At 37.3% G+C, this 17,649-nt stretch overlaps 1 protein-coding gene across 1 annotated transcript in view; it reads right to left on the reverse strand.

The window, feature by feature from the left end:
- LOC149074677 (xibalbin-1-like) overlaps positions 1–13,613 on the reverse strand; it is a 50,289-nt gene extending 36,676 nt beyond the window's left edge. Inside the window, exon 1 of the mRNA XM_089247141.1 lies at positions 13,536–13,613. The gene's annotated coding sequence lies outside the window, so the exon portion shown is untranslated. The remainder of the gene's footprint in view (positions 1–13,535) is intronic.
- Positions 13,614–17,649: the final 4,036 nt, after the last annotated feature.

Below are 17,649 nucleotides of genomic sequence, written 5' to 3' on the forward strand. Positions count from 1 at the left end.
CCATATCTCTTTATTTGCATACGCATGCCTTTACTAGTTTTTTGGCTCTGCAGTTTATATATATATTATATATTCTCCATTTTCAGTTTTTGAGCTCATCCGTTTACATTAAAAAAACTACTCCACCAAAACTTTTGAAATTTTGTAGGAATATTTATACATGTGTTAATGAAATGAACATCGAACTCTGATCATTCGTTAAGCTTTTACGAATTTTTAAATTTCGAAAAAAAGGTATAAATTTCAAAAATCTGAATTCAACATTTTTAAAAAAAATTACTTGGTATAGTTAATTTCTAAATCTGAGGTTCGTTTTGCACGTGGCAAGTGAACATTTCATCGAAATTTCAGAATTTTTTGGGCAGTAGTTTTTTTTCTTAATCTTAAAAGATGAACGCGAAAAAACTTCAATCTGAGAAAATCGATAACAACCACTTAAAAATTTGAAAAGTTCAACACACAAACACACACAAGAGAGGAAAAAAACTGATTTGCTTTCCTCAATTTTTCTTAGGGTTGCACCATTGTTATCAGTTCCAAAAACACCAGGTTATACGTTTGGTAAATTTGGCAGGATTTTTCAGTGACGTCATCAATTTTTAAAGCGTTATAACTCATTAATTACGGATCAAACCAAAAAAATAGAAACAGTTTTCCGATATTAGTTTTTCACAAGGAATAACATGCAATTATCGGGCGGTCGATAGTTACCATCCTGTATAAGCAGTTGAAGAAATTTGAATGTCAAGAAGAATCTTTTGAATTGAATAATATCAAATAGTTCCTTAGTTTTTCCTTCGGCTTTTTGACCATGCTCCATTCAAATTGCATATTTTATAATAAAAAAAACATATATATTGTCCAAAATAATTCTATAAAGAGTTGAAAATTATTTTACAATCATATTAAGTATTTATTCTTTGTATAACATGGTCACTTCAAACATTACATGCACAATTAACGTGTATGTTTCCAATGGAAATTTTTTATATTGAAAAGCAATATTTGAGGTTTTAGACGTGAGAGTTTAAACCGCGTCAAAAACTGCCATGTGTGTCAAAAACTTGCCAACCCTTGTATTAACGCGATATCACGAATCAAAATATATTTTTTACATCTTATTTCAGCTAGTACAAACCAATTAATTTAGTAGTTAGTTGTTAGATTTAACAACGTAAGAGTTTTACTTCTATCACGTGAGATTATCACGCCTTTTTAATATTTTTTATGAATGCCCTATATCTTGCCATTCTAAAACAGGCTTGGATTTATTTATATGATCCTTAGGACAAAAGTTACGTCCAATTTAATATTGCATTTTTACATACAAGTGATCTGTGAATAAAAACTTTGAACGTGTTTTCTGAAGAATGCTATTTTTCAATTTTTACTTGAGTTTGAGAAATGATTTCTGAAAATCTATGAATTGTATCATTACGAAATTTTAATACGATATTTTGTCATGTTGAGGCTATGAACCAAAATTTAAGGTCTATCACGCATATATTTGTCTAATTACAATGTTTTATACACGATATGTAGAATGAAATGATATGTAGAATGGCCGCTGTGGTGGTCGAGTGGTTATAGTGACGGACTCGCGATGCGAGGATCCGGGTTCGAACCCCACAGTGGTGGTCGGCTGAAGTTGGTTTTCTGTGGTTCCCAACTTCAAGGCGCAAATGCGAGCCGTTCTCCCTATTAAAAAGTCTCGCCACAGAGAGCAACAGGCCTACAACGATAAATCATTCAATCATAACACTTCACTCATAGTTAGAAAAACTAGTGGCAGATGGCAGCACTACACATAACAAGCATTACAGAGAAACAACAAAAATTTCACGTCAGGTTTCACTACGCGTACACGCACATTCCCGCATGTACCGATTCGTTGGGGGGTTCCGGGGGGTGGGGTGTAGTAGTAGTAGGTAGGGCCTCCAAAAAATGGCTCGGGGATCCATGATGTTCTTAAGTCAGCCACCTCGTTGGGCGATTTGCCTGTTGTGGCGTTGTATTTGTATTGTATTGTATAGAAATTTCAAAAAATTCACACGCATATCAAAAAACTTTGGTGTAATTTATGTGAGCATGCTATACAATCTTTTAAATTTTTGTTCATAACCTGCATCATCATTAGCTAAATGTACTGTGAAAACGGCAAAACATTTCAATCATAGAAGTTTTTGCAATCGTGTTTCTAACATAACATGAATTTTGGCTTAAAATTCAATTTAAAAATGAATTTTTCACAGAAAATGACATAGATAGTCCAAAATTTATTATTGTTTTTACCATTTTCAGCCATTTTCTATCAAAAAATGTTATTGAAGTTCACTCGAATACCATTTTAGAGAAAAGTGAGACAAGAAAGGAAGTCGTGGGGGATATCTTAATAATACAAGGCAACACAAAAAGATCTACAGTTTTCGGGAAACAACAATCGTGTTACATATCATAAGTTATCTCGCTTCCAAAAGCACCTAATAAAGAGGATATGAGACATCATTAATAGCGAAACCCTAGATGCATAGGACGAAGCCTAAGTAAACATCGCTCTTTTACGACAAACAAACAAAAAAACGAAATAACCTCCCGAAAAGAAGCCATAAATCATCAAGACATAAAAATATCGCTAGAGTTTAACAATGGATCTTCCGCTTTGTTTTGATATCGTTATCGAATGTTTCTTGTTTTTTTATGTTTCTTCTATATGTATACAGTCCATCACAAAAGTTTAGGCACACACTTTGATAAAATTAAAAATAACTGATCGATTTCTTTGATAATTATGCTCAAAATGTATGAATAAGAAATCATATATAGTGTGTTCTGTTAATGGACCGACAAACTCAGAGGGTTGTTAGTAGACGTCAAGAGGAACAAAATTTGCAATGGAACATGGTGTCGCAAACCACGTTGAGAGGGTGAAAATTGCGATAAACGCATGCACGTTCCGACATGACGCTGGAACTACAAAAAGTACAATAATAACAACAAAAAGATGTATTTGATTAATTATTACAAGAGTTGTTGGAAGTGGTGGCTGCTGACGCCATTGAACAGTCTATAACGACGTAAAAACGATTCCCGGACGCGCTCGAACATACCAGATATGCTTTTATCGACAGGCATCGCATAAACGAGTGATTTAAGGTGATCCCATAGGAAAGTCACACGGATTGAGATTCGGCGAACGTGGAGGCCAAGCAACGGCTCCCGCGAGTCCAACCCACCTCCTTGGGTATATAACATCGAGGTGATTACGCACGTCGCGGGAAAAATATACAGGGACACCATCGTGCATGAACAACATGCCTCGCAGCACTGCGGCCGACACACTTTACAGCAATTCCGGGAGGACGTGTTGCAGAAAAACAAGGTACGTAGCTCCATTCAGGCGTTCGAACAGCAAGTACGGCCCCAAGAGAAAATCACCAAGAATTCCTGCCCACACGTCGACACTAAACCTCTGTTGAAATTTCCACGGTACACTGGCATGGGGATTATCCATCGCCCACATGTGTGCATTATGTGTGTTGACAATGCCTTATCGCGTAACGCTGACCTCATCAGTAAATAAAACAGTGGCAAGTAATTGAGGATTAGAAAGTGTAATGACGTCAAGCATCCAGCGCACGAACTGTTCTCGACGGGAATAGTCGTCTTCGGTTAGGAGTTGTACCTTCTAGATGTGGAAGGGGTACATCTTTTCACTACGAAAACATTCCAGACCGCCGTGTGCTGAACATCGAGTTCAGCTGCAACCGCTCGTGTCGACGGGAAATAGGCAAACCGTTGCACCACAGTTTCTTCCATTTCAGGAGTACTTACGTTGCGCGGTCTCCCTGCATCTCTCTCACGCCATGCTGGGCGGAAGGTCCACGTTTAAGTAAGAGCTTGGGTGTGCTTAAATGTCACCAAATTCTCCATGTGCGGAAATGCACCGTGCGGATCTGTCTATACACCGCCAATTCGCAACCAGTCACGTCACCGCTGTTTAGTATTTATGTTCTCCACGCTATGTAATCAGTTATTTGAAATTTCGCGAGGCGCAGCGAGCAGTTCTGAAAAAGTAAAGAGAATATGGACAGTGGCATATTTACAGGAGAGCTTAGCGGGCTATAGCCCAGGGCGGCAAATTTAAGGAATGATTGGCGGAGAAAATTTGTAGAACAGGAGAAGGGCGACAAAATTTGTGTTACCCTCAATAAATCCGGCTCTGCCCATACAACTATAAGCTAGGTCGGTGAGTGACCAAATATGACCTAGAGAGTTGCAAACACGTGAATGAGCAAAAGAGTTACCGGGAGGGCGTGCAAGCATGTTAATGACTAAAAGAGGGACCTAGAGAGCGTAGAAGCATATGAATGACCAAAATAGTGATCTAGAGCGTGTGCGAGCATGTGAAAAGAAAGACTTAGAGCATGTGAATCACCAAAACAGTTATCTAGAGCGTGTGCAAGCTTGTGAATGATCATAAGAGCACGTGTAAACGTGTAAATGGTCAAAAGAGTAGCCCAGCATGTCAGTGAGCAATCAATGTGCAAGCATGCGAGTGACCAAAACAGTAGGCAAGCATGTAAATGATTATATGAGTGACTTGAAGAGCGTGAGCATGGGAGTGACCAAAAGTGTAACTTGAAAACACGAGTGTACTTGCAGGAGTGGAGGCAGGACAAGCGGGTTATTGCACAGGGTGGCGAATTCGAGGAAAGAGTAGTCAAGAAAATTAGACTAGAATGTGAGAAGGGCGGCAAGATTCGTGTAGCCTGCAGGCGTCAAAACCATAAATGAGCCAGTAGCATATTCACGGGGGGGGGGGGTGGCTTAGCGGACTATAGCCCAGGGCTGCAAGTTCAGAAGGCGGCAAACTTGAGAACTCGAGGAATGATTGGCCAAGCAAATTTGTAGAATTGGAGAAGGGTGGCGAAATATATATATATATTTCGGTGTAATTATATATATATATAATAACACCGAATACATAATCCAAACTACATCACAAAACTTCATGATGAAATTTTTTACATGTATAAGCATAAGAGGGTTGTCATATTAGGGGATTTCAATTACCCTGGTATCGATTGGGAGAACCTTTTAGCTAGAGATCAATATGAAAGAGACTTTCTTAAGTTGGTGCTCGATAATTTTTTGTATCAGCATGTATCAGAAGCCACTAGGGGTACTACTATTTTGGATTTAGTTCTCACTAGTTCCGAGGATCTTGTTGAACATGTTTCGGTGGGGACGAGTTTGCTTCCAGTGATCATAATGTTGTAAGATTTCTTCGGGTAGGGTTGATTACAAAAGACTGGTTCCTTGTTTTCGGAGAACTAACTTTGATGTTTCGAGAGGAACGTTAACGGAAGCTTTTGAAGACCGGTTGAAATCAGTCGAGGTGGTAAGTCAATGAGAAGAATATAGTACGAAGCTGTCGTCTGTTTTTCACAACGTCATATCCTTTGTTCGAAAAAAGCGTGTTTGTACATCGTGTCTCCTATGGTTCACTGATAGCACGCGTAACCTGTATCTTGAAAAGAAAAGAGCTTTCAGAGAGTATAAGAGTGGACGAGGTGACCTGTCATTGTTCACTAATAAAAAAAGGGCGTTGAAGAAAGCGATAAGGGATAGCGAATAGGGCTCTGACAAAAAATCATTTTTTAGATACGGCAATAATGGATGTAAGGAGACAGTTGGCTCTCCTCTCGATAGGAGTGTCTTGGGTAGAAAGTAATGTAGGCTTGTGCAGTACTTTCAATGACTTTTATGTGTCGGGTTTAATAAAGAAAATGATATTCAATGTACGGGTGTTGCATGGGTAATAAAATCCTCATAAATCTTCTAAATCCAAGTCCTAAATCTTCTAAAAAAATGCATGTGCAAGCAAAGCACCAGGATCAGATGATATCCATCCCAGGGTCCTCGGGGAATGTGCTAATTAATTGTTGGGGCCAGTCGCACAGATGTACAGGAGTAGTGCTGCTGAGGGTACCGACCCAAGGGATTGGAAACTTGCTAATGTTGTTCCGATATTTAAGAAGGGTAGTAGAGAAGCTGTGTCCAATTATCGTCCAGTGAGTTTGACGAGCTCCCTCTCGAAAATTTTTGAAATTATTATCGAAAGGCAATTGGTGAAGTGGATAGACGAGAATAATGTATTGTCGGATAATCAGCATGGGTTCAGGAAGGGGATGTCATGTGTTACTAACCTCCTTTGTTTCTATGATCACGTGACCAAGGCTTTGGGTAAGAGCAAAAATGTAGATGATGTTTACCTTGATTTCCAGAACGCATTCGATGGGGTTCAACTTGGTGAACTCTTGAAGCGTTTACACGGGGTTGGGGGTAAATTTCTGAATTGGATGGAATCGTGGTTAAGAGATAGGTCGCAACGAGTTATGGTGAACGGGGAATTCTCTGGTTGGACAGGCGTTACAAGTGGAGTTCCTCAAGGAAGTGTCCTTGGCCCCATACTTTTTTTCACTTTTTATCGATAAACTCGATCAGGGTATCGATGGGATTACAACAAATTTGCAGATGATGTGAAGCTAATGGGGGTAATCGGGAATCAAAGCGATAGGGAGTTGCTCCAGACCAACTTAAACAGGATTGCGGCATGGGCAAATGAATGGAGCATGACGTTTAGCGTTGATAAGTGCATGACGTTTAGCGTTGATAAGTGCATGGTCGCTCATTTTGGTTCGAGCAACCCACGGTTCTCTTACGAGTTGAATGGTGTCACTATCCCGGATGCAACTAGGGTCACCGATTTGGGAATTCTCATTGACGAGCGGCTTAGGTTTTCTGAATATTGTTCCGCGGTGGTCACAAAATCGAATAGAATGCTCGGTTTCATTTTCAAAAAAGTCTCTTCGCGTTCTCCTAAAGTCATTCTTCCGCTTTTCCGAGGCTTAGTTCGTCCTGGACTGGAGTATGCTGTGAGGTTTTGCAGACCATACCTACAGAGGGACATAGACTTGGTTGAAGAAGAGCTACGAGTGTCCTTATGGGCACATGGTGCTTGAGTTATGAAGAGAGACTTTTTTGAGACATTTTTTGAATGTTTACATTGGATGAACGCAAATGTCGAAGAGAGATGATCGAAGTGTTCAATAATTTTCAACGGGTTGGATAGGATGGACCATGAATTATTAATACGCCGTCAATCAACTGCTTTTAGAAGGGGACACCAATATCGATTGGTAAAGGGTAATTCTAGGTTATGGTGTCGCAGGAAATTTTTCTCTAATAGGGATGTTAATAAATGGAATAGCTTACCCCGGGGTAGTTAATTTTAACACAACTGACACGTTTAAAAGGGAATATGATAAACATGGGGTGAATCGAGAATAATACTTAAAATAAGACAACCATAAGTATCATTATCGGCATTGTATAATATTTCATCATGTATATATACTGTGTTTAGTGTTTATAATTGCTTTTACAATTGGGTTGCTGCATTTTTTAAATATATGACCATCCATATTTCTTATGGGCATCTATTTCTCAGCCATCTCATTGGGCATTTTGCTGTTTGTGTATTTGTATAACCAAGGTCACCTAGGCTAAGCCCTTCCAGCCACCTGCCAGGATCATCTTTAATGGGAAAGCATACGAGACTTTGCACCCGGGCGGCAGCTAAGCCTGAGCTGCCCATGGTCGTGGCTCCTCCTTTCATCAGATTTTCACCCGTGCCCTTCTTAGAACATCCCAGTATCGCAGTACGGCCATATGGTGCAAGGTTGAAAACCAGTGCCTTACAATATTGAGGTTTGTGTCAAATTTTTGCAGTGAAGAATAATCTAATACAGCGTTTCTCAATTTCTCTAAACCCAAGGACCAGTAAAATGTCTGAAACAATTTTACGGACCAGTTGTGTCACGTATTACGGGACATACCTGTAATTTCGATTGTTCAATTATATTTTTTTAACATTTGTCTCGTTTTTTCAACGATGCTTTTATTTGAATTTGCAACATTGACTAAATTCGTGAATACACAGCATTTTCATATGACAGTACCGTATATAAAATATATTATGATAATTATGTAAAAATACAGATATTTCTTTCACATATTTGTCAGGTTTAACGTTCTTTTCGCATTTTTCCAGCAATTTTAATAAAAATTAGTCGGCAACATTTTCTATGACTATCGTTTATGTACCGTAATTTGCTCTATTTAAAAAGATCCTAGTTTACCGTATTTTTCTCAATCCATATGGTCATCTCATCATTTGAATATCTTTTTCGGTTAAATACCAGAGCCGCCCTTAAGGGGTGTGCGACAGGTGCTCACGGTAAATTATTGGAGGCATTCAATACTTTCTGAAATTAATAACTTCATTAATTCTTAATTTTCATCAATTCTGGAATTATTCCTTTCATCAATTATGGAATTATTTTTAACACATTATTCTGAATTTTCATCAATTCTGGAATTATTCCTTTCATCAATTATGGAATTATTTTTAACACATTATTCTGAATTTTCATCAATTATGGAATTATTTTTAACACATTATTCTGAATTTTCATCAATTATGGAATTATTTTTAACACATTATTCTGAATTTTCATCAATTCTGGAACTATTCCTTTCATCAATTATGGAATTATTTTTAACACATTATTCTGAATTTTCATTTGGAATTATTTCTTTCATTAATTTTGAATTTTCCTTGATTTTAGAATTATTTCTTCTATTAATTTCAGATTTTCATCGATTCTGGAATTATTTCTTTCATTAATTCTAAATTTTTCATCAATTCTAGAATAATTTCTTCTGTTTATTCGGAATTTTCATTAATTATGAAATTATTTCTTCTGTTTATTCGGAATTTTCATTAATTATGAAATTATTTCTTCTGTTTATTCTGAATTTTTATCCAATTCTGGAACTACATCTTTCATTAATTCTGAATTTTCTCATTGGTGATAGAATTATTTCTCACAATTATTTTTAATTCATCAATTTCAAAATTTTCATTAGTTTCTGGAAATGGTTCTTTCATTCATTCAAAATTACCTTCAGTGCTGAATTTTCATCAATTTTTATGGTAATTTACATTTAGTTGCGAATGTGGATGTTTAAATTGTATTGGGGGGGGGGGATATTTCTCAGCATTCCTGTATATTTTGAAATGCTAGATGCTGATTCCTCTTCCCATGGCCCCACACATTCTGCAGCAGGGCCTCTAGGCTGGGATCTTTGGCAAGCCTCCAAGCCAGACTATTCACGGGCCCTTTTATAGCGAATTTATAGCATGAAAAACAAAAAATGCTGTTAACTGTCGCAGTGCTGGAGCCGTCAGCCACGCCCTTATGGGAGGGCATACCTCTTACACCCCACAAAATTTTATAAAATCGGGGCAAAGAAAGCATGGTCCCACATTCTGCAGTAGGCCCCTAGGCTGGGACTTTTAGTTTACCCCCAGACCAGACTTTTCACGGGCCTTTTTATAGTGAATTTATAGCTTGAAAAATAAAATAATGAGAAACTCACCGGGCCCCATAACTGGAGCCCTGTCTGCCCCATTCTTAAGGGGCCCCACGAAAAGGGGGTCCTAAAAATTTTTGGCGCCTCGAAATTGTTGAGACGCAAATCGCCACGTATTATTTTCGCGGCAACGGACCACGTGTCAGGTAAAGGCGGCCCTGTTTAATACATTATGTTTTTCTGTGATTTGTGTAGCAGTCATTTACATCTTTACCCTTCAGAGATTGTAAAAGTAATTATAAAATTGCATTAAGGTAATAAATTGCATTTTTTTGAAAAATTTAGTGATATCCCGTATTTCGATCGCAATTTACTGCATTTTCCTCGATGATGTATAGTGAACCTCAATATGAAGGAATATTTTTAATTGAACCCATATGGGTATTACTAATATCAATATTACAATGGTTGAATAATTTTTCATTCAGAGGGAATTGAATTATCGAGATTGCCTGCTGACCACTCATATCATCGTCGCGGACCACAAGTTGAGAAACGCTGGTCTAACTGGTAAACGTTTAAATAGTTACTCGAGGACCGTTACACACGGTAAATGGATGTTAGGGATCAATATTTTGATCTAATGGGATTCCTAAATTCAAAATAACAATTTTTGCGGCCCATGAACGGTATATCTGTTACTGTAAATGTGATAAATCGGTTATTATGCATACTTTCCAAACGTCCTGGTAAGTTTGCTAAATTTACACTTTTACCGGTGAATATGCATATATGCCCAAGCGTCGTTGGTAAGTTTGATAAATACTGAAAACATCATAATTTTTACAGGTGATTATGCTTAATAAGCAAGTGCCACTGGTAAATTTGATAAAAACTTGAAATTTATCGCCTTTATTTGTGATTATGCATAATATCCTAGAGTGTAATTGATGAATTTGATAAATAAGGAACAAAAATGGGTCTAGTACAGTGTTTCTCAACCTCTCTCTCTATTTCTGAACCCAAGTACCAGTAAAATGTCTGAAACAATTTTACGGATCACTTGTGTCACGTATTACGGGATTCCGATTTTATTTATACATTTGTCCCGTTTTGCCAACGATGCTTATTTGAATTTTCAATATTTACTTAAATCGTCAATACACACAGCGTTTTCATATAAACAGTATATAAATCATATAATAATAAGTGTATGGTAAAAAAAATATTATCCTACATATACGTCAGGTTCGACGTTTTTTTCCCAGTTTTTCAGCAATTTTAACAAAAATTGGTGATTGTACCAACGGCAACATTTTTGGTGACAATTGGTAATGTCCCGTATTTTACCCTATTTCAGATCCCAGTTCACTGTGTTTTTGTCAATGAAATGTGGTCATTTTTGTATATTTTTCTTTACTGCGATTTGCAATAGCCCTTTATTTCCCCTTCCTCATCAGCAATTTCCGAATTAATTAGAAAATTGCATTTTAAGGCAATAAATTGCGTTTTTTTTTGGTAGAATTTTGTGATATCCCATAGCAATTTACCGCATTTTCCTCGATGAGATATGATGAACCGAAGTATGAAAGGAAAATTTTTATTTGAACCCATATGGATATTACTGATATCCATTAAAACGGTTGAATAATTTGTCATTCAGTGATAATTAAATTATTGAGTCTGCATGAGGACCACCAATGCCGTCGTCGCGGAACATAGGTTGAGAAACGCAGGTCTAGTACATGTATGTGGGATGAACATAGCCGGACCCCGATATGATGATAACGTATTTTACGATCGTACCGCGATATGATGATACAAGACATGAATGAATTATGATGTATAACAATATTCTGGGATATTGTACGATTTATAACGTTTACCAACGACGCGACGTTTGGGTATTATGCATAATCACCGGTGAAAGTGATAATTTTTTAGTACTTATTAAATTTACCACCGACGCTTGGGTACTGTACATAATCGCAGGAAAAAGTGAAAAATTTAGGGAAATTTATTAAACTTACTAAAATGCTCAGTGATTATCCATAACAACCGATTGTTATGTGTGATAACAGGATTTATCACATTTACTGTAACATATCCAGAGCTGCCCTTAGTGGTGTGCGACAGGTGCAGTCTCACCGGGCCCAGAGGCTTGAAGGCCCCGCACTTATCGTAATACAAGTGAAAAAATATTGATATGCTGAATGAATGAACGCCAGAACTTTGCCATTGGACTTATCCCGTTGCCGAAATCTCTTCCAGCCCAGCTAATATTGATATACTGTATATCAAACATATTTTCAATATTCTGTGATTTTTCCTCTCATTAATTGTGAGGCTTCATCGATTCCGGAAATTTTTTCTGTCATTCATTCTGAATTTTGTTCCATTCTGGGATTTTTCTTTAAAAAATTCTGAATTTCATCCAATCTGGGATTTTTCTCCCATTAATTCTGAATTTTCCTCAATAATAGAATTTTTTTTCTCACGCTAATTCTGAATTTTCATTGGTAAATAGATAATTTTCAGCATTCCTGTATATTCTGTGGTAATGCATGAATCTTTGGAGGCCGATTCCCTTCCATCCACAAAAGATACAAAATTGGGGTTAAGGAGCCCCGAAATAATTTTCGCACCGCGTCTGGTAAGGGCGGCCCTGAACATATTCCCCGAAATGAAAATCCCTAAGGGTGAAACACGGGAAAAAGTAATGAAATTTCTAATTTTTAAACACAACTTTGTTTTTAAAAACTGTCGTTACCGTTTCTTTTCGTTTTAGGGATACCTTTAACACGATGAAACACTTTGCTCTAATAAAAATAGTATTTATAACCATTGATTTATTTCAAATTTTTTACACATGTTCTTGATTGTATGCGCTATCCTATGTCAGTATAAAATTTTAAATATTCTCTAATAGTTAATTTTTTTATTAAACAAAAGTATTAAAAACAGATTAGGATAAAATACCATGACATCAATTTAATTGAATAAAAATTGATTCAAAATAAAAGAAACTGTTCAGTTCATGAAATGAAGAAAAAGTTTCGTTGACTCAATCTTATTTAAAATTGAATATTTAAACTTAAATTTGAAATTTCTAAAATTTTTAGATTTAAAATTCAATTTTAATCAAGATCGAGTCAACGATGTCTCAAAATTTAGCTTCGTTTCATGAACTGAACACAGTTTCCATTATTTTGAATTGATTTTTATCAATCAATTGCATTGATGTCATGGTGCAGTTAAACCCCTTTTGCGGACACCGGTGGGACAATAAAAATTCATCCGTAAAAGAGGAATGACTGTTAATCGGGGGTTTGAAATGCATGCTTTCATTATATGGGGTAAATTATAATTTGGCCGTATAAGAGAGATGACGCATCTGAGGGTAGTCTGTTAAGAGGGGTTTCGTTGTATTTTATCCTGAGCGCGAAGTTGATTTTAATGCTTTTTTTTGAAAATTTACAAAATATTAAGTAGCTAAGATATGTAAAACTTTTTACCGTCATAAGATAGCACATACAATCAAGAACATATGTAAAGAAATTGAAATACCGTAAAACCTCTCTTTTGTGGACACTGGCGGAACAAATAAATTCGTCCGTAAAAGAGGGTTGACCGTTAATCAGGGGTTTGAAATGTATTCTTTTATTATACAGGGAGAAATTATTATTTGGCCGTAAAAAGGGGGGGGGGGTGACCGCATCTGAGGGAGGTATCCGTTAAGAGGGGTTTTACCGTAAACCAATGGTTAAATGCCATTTTCAATGATATTTCTATTAGAGCATAGTGTTAAAGGTATCAAGTTCCCTTAAGTAATATATATAATTTTAGTTTTAAATACCGAGTGCTAATTGTTATTAAACAAAAACCACGTGTTTCATGGTGAAAAACAAAACGAAAATGCTTTTAGCTAACGATGTCCATCATCAAGCAACAAGTCGCAAAATATCGTACGCTGCACGTTTATAGAGTAACCACTCGAAGAAAGGCGATTCGCTCCGAAATGAAGTCTGAATGGGAAAAAAAATGAAAGTTTAGGACGGAGATATGTTTGAGAATATACAGCAGAAAAGACTTACCAGATGGTGAGATTCGGGAGCAAAACGCAGCGAGAATGATGAGGTTGTTGCTAAAGGGCGACCAAATAAGCGACAAGCGTGAGATTGGAGCAGTCTTCAAATACAGTGGCTGGCTGGCTCGGCGCATGTGCATCGTTACATACAATTTATTGATCTGTTGCTTTTTTATCAATCCGGCTTTTGTTGTTGATGATGATGATGTGGCCCACGCTAAGGTTTGTGCTCCCACGTTTCTCCTTTTTTATATTTATGTAGCTCCTCTTATTATTGTTATTTCTGTACCTCAGAACGATACTATCGCATGCCCATTTTCGTCAATTTTGAGATATTACTATATTCTTGTAGTTCCCATTCTATAGTTTAGGGCCATAGTAACTGTACCTCGGAACCATACTATCTATCGTATGTCCATTTGAGTAATTCTACAGTAGGAAGAGAAAACAATATAGTATTATTGTTTTCTCTTCATACTGTAAAATCACTCGACAGTATGGTTCTGAGGTACAGATTTGTTCTCCCAAGGAGTACAGACCTCGGCTAACGAAAATTAATCGCTTCGGAATCACATTCATTACTCGAAATGCGATTCCCCATAGATTTCTATGGACAATAGTTTGATTTTCATCCCCCCCCCCCAAAATTTAAAGGTAAGTTTTTAAAACACCAAGGCACGCTGCAAAAAGACAACTAATTTAAGGCCAAAATGAACAGCTTCAAAATTGGATAAATGGAAATTTACAGGAAGGTGAGATATATTGATGTTTAGTTTTAGTCTACTAGTTTTTTTACAAAACTAGTAGACTAAAGCTGGTGTTGACACAACCCAAGTTCATAGGTGTCCCCATCCATTTGTGATTCGGTCAGCTCATTTCTGTGTATGATATACGCAGATGGAAACGATAAGATTCTAGAATATTCAGACTGTTCAGTTTGATTCTAAAAGAGTCTTGCACTGAAAGAAAGCGGGCTCTGAGAACATAGGCTATTTTTTTTCAATGTTTTTTCTATATTGGCTGAATTTTTCATTTTACATGAAATGGTTCAAAAACTTACCGAAAAAGAAGTGGAGGTACATCTGGAAGAAGATTCTGGGTCGGACACGAGTTATTCGGGCTCGAGTGACAGTAATTCTGATGTGACGATTGACGCTAAAATTCAGCTCACGAAAACAGCTGACTGTTTTCTGTTAGCGCGTGCATCCATGCCTAAAAAATGTTCATTAGTCGAATCCGTATTCGTTAGACAAGGCAGAAAAATCACGAACAACTCTTCGTTAGCCGAAAAATTCGTAAGCCGAGGTATCGCTGTAACTTTTAGGTAAACCTCTGCTAACGAACGCCTCGGCTTACGAATTTTTTGGCTGGGCCAAATTCCTAAAGCCTCTACACACTACTCTCACTAAAAAAAAAAATCCAAATTTCTAAGTGCAATATTCGCTGAGATATTTGAATTCAAAAATCGGAGAAAAATTTGGAAAGAACATCATAAATGAGGGAAAGGAGTGTTGTCCGATAGTCTTTGCTGTTCTTTCATAACTTTTCTCAGATTTTTGAATTCAAATATCTTATCGAATATTGCTCTTAGAAACATGAGATTTTTCTGTTGGCCTCAGGAGATACAGGGCAACAATTTTCTCATTGATAGGGTCCCGGAATACCACTTTGGCCGATAACCGAGGATGGTGAGACGGTACCACAATATGGTACAACTTTGTGCCAAGGTTTCAACATTGTGCCACACACGATTTCCAAACGTCAACGCGTTCTAGCGGTGAATGGTTGCGAAAGTTGAAGTTCGGAAAAATGCTGGTAGGAAAGTATAAGTATGTAGAGGTAATATTGTGTAAGAATGGACCTTCCCAGTTATATCCCGCGTGTTTATTAGAAAATTATTGGTGATTTGCAAGTTTTTGGTGTGTATCAAAAATTGAGTCTCCTTTAGTTAGAGACCATTTAGGGTTTTCTGAAAGAGATCTGGCAAGTGTATATTTATATGTTATCCACTACAAATCGGTGCATTGGGTGTTTCTAAATGTGTGTGTGTGTGTGTGTGTGTGTGTGTTTTTTTTTAATTTTTTTATTTATTTATTTTTTTTTAAACCCGTAGTATCACTTGTTGTCAATAATCACAACTTTGTGCCACCAATTTTGCTCTAATTTTCATAATTCAACTGTCCTTGCGGACTCCAGAGAGAAAGAGAGAACTGCCCTCTCTTTCCTAAATATATATTCCTCGAGTTGCAGGTTGCATCGCTTGTAGTATCGGTCCAGTGTGGGATGTGATGTGCCACAGTAATTCTGATGATTATTGTCACTGAAATTCAGCTCACGGCATCATTGTTTCATGTTACCGAGTGCATCCATATCAATGAAAATGTTCGTTAGCCGAGGTAGAAAAAGTAAGAAAAAATAATTGTCATATCATATTCAACGCAAAAATACAAAATATTTCAACTAATAATTTTGCATTTGCTGCGTATCGATTGCATGTGTACCACTTTTTTGATATCGAGATATTTGTACATAGAGTCATTGTCAACATTTGCTTTTACTATGAATGCTGATTTTGATTTTTTTGCATGAATTGTTAATTTCATAATTCATGATCTTGGGAGATCCTCTACCTTCAAATAATTTTGGATATATGCTTCCACATTGTTTTTTTTTACATTAATGCGTTTGATATAAAAAAATTTTGTCGTATTTTTATCATTTTTTCCCCGCATACTTGCATTTCTTGAATTGTATCGTAGAATAAGCTTATATCATATATGCTCAAACTGTGGCCCTTGGAATTATCTGATGTGGCCCGTGACTTCAAGCCTAATTTTATAAAAATAAACTAAATGGCAAATTTGTAGATCACTAAAGCGACAGCGACACATTTCCAGATCATTTAAGCATGTGAGGATTCGGGGGGGGGGGGGATTGCCCCTCCCTAGAGCCAAAAAACGAAGGAAAAATTTATTTCTCCCGTAATTCCCTTAGGAACATTAACGTGGAGACGTGTCCGGTTGCTCATGTCCAGTAATCCCGTAAAATACGGGACGATTCTACAAACAATAAATCGCAATCGCCTCTCCCAACGCATCACCCTAGATCCGCGCCTGCACTTAAGCGACTCGCGTTGCAGTTCCACATGGCTAAATGGGGTGTTCAGTCATCACCTCCTAGAGATAGAAGGCCTCTGCACTGTTTGCCATAAACGTCATTCAGACTACCTAGCAAGTTTGCCACATTTTGAAACACAGCATCCCATTTCGTTTCTTCTTATTTTGGCGTAGAATCTTCCTGATTGGCTCACAAATACCACATATTGATTGAATGTGGGGCATAGAAATCGCCAATTCTGAACCCGATCATTTCTTTTCCTCACAACAATGATACTGGCACGAGCAGAGAATTTTTTTTTACCTGAATATTCTGAGGGAAAATGGACTGCTTACTGACGTCACAAGCTGAGTGCGGAGGCCTTCTATCTGTAGGAGGTTCTGGTTCAGTACATTTCCAGATCACTTAAGTGGCCCCGCGGTACATTTACAGGTAACTTGAGTTACCCACGGCATATCTACAGATCACTCAAGTGACCTGCGGCACATTTTCAAACCAATGAAGTGGCCCGCACTGTCGTAAAGGTTGAGCTCACTTGTTTCGTATGAAATTCCCAAAAAGGGGAATTTTTCGGCGTGTCCATCGTCACGTGACCTTAAGAATAACTTTTAAAAATCACACCGTGGTTGCATTCGGAGCTCGATTCTTAACGTGATTCTTACGTATGGATGATTGGTCATTAAGAATCAGAAGGTGGTAAAATTCAGGTATCACTGTATTTCATGCTTCCTCTCGTTTCAATGATTCTATTTTGCCACTTCTCGAAAACGGCGGAAAAACAAAATGGAACGAAACCCAAATCGAATTGAAAAAAAAATTACATCTTAGTCTGTCTTTTACGTACAGTGATACCTCGGCTAACGAACGCCTCGGCTTGCAAACATTTATTTTTTAAATGGATGCAAGCAATAACGTAAAACAGCCGTGTCGTGAATTGAATTTGAGCGTCAACCGTCTCTCTCAGAATTACTGTTATTCTAGCCCGAATAACTCATGTCCAATTC

This window comes from Pholcus phalangioides, unplaced genomic scaffold (assembly GCF_987345545.1).
Source record: "Pholcus phalangioides strain wild (caught in Gottingen) unplaced genomic scaffold, Ppha-v1.0 ptg000017l_1, whole genome shotgun sequence".
NCBI classification, from domain to species: domain Eukaryota; kingdom Metazoa; phylum Arthropoda; class Arachnida; order Araneae; family Pholcidae; genus Pholcus; species Pholcus phalangioides.